The sequence below is a fragment of the Colobus angolensis genome, unplaced genomic scaffold (assembly GCF_000951035.1).
Source record: "Colobus angolensis palliatus isolate OR3802 unplaced genomic scaffold, Cang.pa_1.0 Scaffold43, whole genome shotgun sequence".
Taxonomy (NCBI): Eukaryota; Metazoa; Chordata; class Mammalia; order Primates; family Cercopithecidae; genus Colobus; species Colobus angolensis.
In genome coordinates, this window is record NW_012117710.1 from 2,559,766 (window position 1) to 2,561,717 (window position 1,952).

Genomic DNA, 1,952 nt, shown 5'->3' on the forward strand with positions numbered 1-1,952 from the left:
CAGAAATTTACTTTGGAAACCATGGCTTCTGGCAGGAACAGATCAGTGTCGGGACAAAGTACAGGCCCCGTGTGAAGCTCAGCCACAAACCCACTTACCCTGTCTGACCCGCCTCCGCCACCATGACCCAGTCTCAGTGAAATGGGAGAGGCTCCCTTGTCCTCCTCGAAGGGCGTGCGATGGGGATGTGGCTCACTTCTTCAGTGCCTCGCTGCTCAAGCGTCTAGGGGAGCATAGAGCCGGGCAGGCTGTGGGGCTCCCACCCAGGGCGGTGTCTAGGGGTAATGTTTGCGGCTCCTGAAGCCCCAGTGGGCGTGTGTTAGAGGGTACTCTTTCAGTTTAGCCTTGTAGGTGGCTTGTGTTAGCTGTTTGACTCCCTGCCTTATCGCAAGGACAGAGGGCTTTCTGTATCCCCGGGCTTCTTGCCTTGATGTACTGGAGCAATCAGATCACACGGCGGCTTGGAGAGAGAGTGCAAGGTTTTATAAGTGGAATTAGCCCTCAGCAGATGGGGGAGCCAGAAGGGAGCTGGAGTGGGAAGGTGATTTTCCCCTGGAGTCGGGCTGCTGAGCAGCCTGGGCTCTCCTCTGACCGCCCCTGCCAAACTCATGCTTCCCCCAGTTGATTGCCTGCTGGTGCCTGTTGTGCTTTCCACGTCCTCTTGACATCCAGCAGCTTGTCTTATCTGCCCACTAGGGTCTGGGGGGTTTTATAGGCACAGGACCAGGACGTGGCGGGCTTGGGAAATGCAACATTTGGGCAGGAAAACAGAAATGCCTGTCCTCACCTGGGTCCCCGGGCATAGGCCTGGGGGTGGAGCCCTAGCCAAAGACCACGCCCTCCTCCACCCAGCACTTCCCTGCCCCCTTCCTTACCATGGGGCCCTTTCCTCAGACACCACAGCTTCCAAGGAGGATCACTGGTCCTGAATCCTGTGTCTCGGCCAGGTGTGGATCTCAGAAAAGTTGGTCCTGGCTGGGCGCAGTGGCTCACGCTTGTTATCTCAGCACTTTGGGAGGCTGAGGTGAGTGGATTGCTTGAGCTCAGGAGTTCATGACCAGCCTGGGCAACATGACAAAACCCCATCTCTACTAAAAATACAGCAATTAGCTGGGTGTGGTGGCTCATGCCTGTGGTCCCGGCTATGTGGGATGCTGAAACAGGAGGATGGCTTCAGCCAGGGAGGCCGAGATTACAGTGAACCGAGATCATGCCACTCTCCTCCAGCCTGCACAACAGCAGGATCTCGTCTCAAAATAAATAAAGGAAAGTTGGTCCTGGCCCTCCAGCATTTCTCCAGGGTCCTTTTTCCATCAGGGACCTGGCCGAGGCATCACCTTTAGTCCTCTGGACCTGGACCTGTACACCTATGGGAGCAGGAAGGGCCCTTGTGACTTCCAGTGGCCCCCCTGGGTGCCAGGTCCTACAGCAGCCACAGTAGGAGCAAGTGAGTGGGGTATAAACTCCTGTCACAGGAGGGAGGACTAGCCAGGCCCCGTTGGGTGGACCTGTGTCTACAGCCACACATTTCCTGGGGATCTAGAAGCCTGCTACAGAGAGGCCAGGTCCCACTAGACCGAAAGAAGCTCCTATTAATCAAAAGGCCAGAGTTGAAGCCTGACCTGAGAACCACAGGATAAACTGTGGTTATTTTGGTGCCAGTCAGGCATGGGGACCGTTGTTCCCCACTGTGTGCCTCTGGGCAGGGCATTCCTGGGGGTAGACGCAGGAGCAAGAGTGTACTCTGGGAAGGTCATGTCCTCTGCACCTGAGGGCTGAGTTGTGGAGAAGGAAGGTAGCGCCGGCCTCTGTTCTGCTTGATCAGCCCTGCTGACCACTGGGTTCTGTTTCTACCCCAGAAAATCATTGGTTCAATGGCAGGTTTCCACCTGCCACAAGGGAAGCCACACGTGGCAGGGCTGGGGAATTACAGCGTACCCCCCCGCCCCCCC

At 56.7% G+C, this 1,952-nt stretch overlaps 1 protein-coding gene across 1 annotated transcript in view; it reads left to right on the top strand.

The window, feature by feature from the left end:
* The window catches only part of NUDT1 (nudix (nucleoside diphosphate linked moiety X)-type motif 1), a 19,824-nt gene that overhangs the window by 9,099 nt on the left and 8,773 nt on the right, over positions 1-1,952 (top strand). The window lies entirely within an intron of this gene.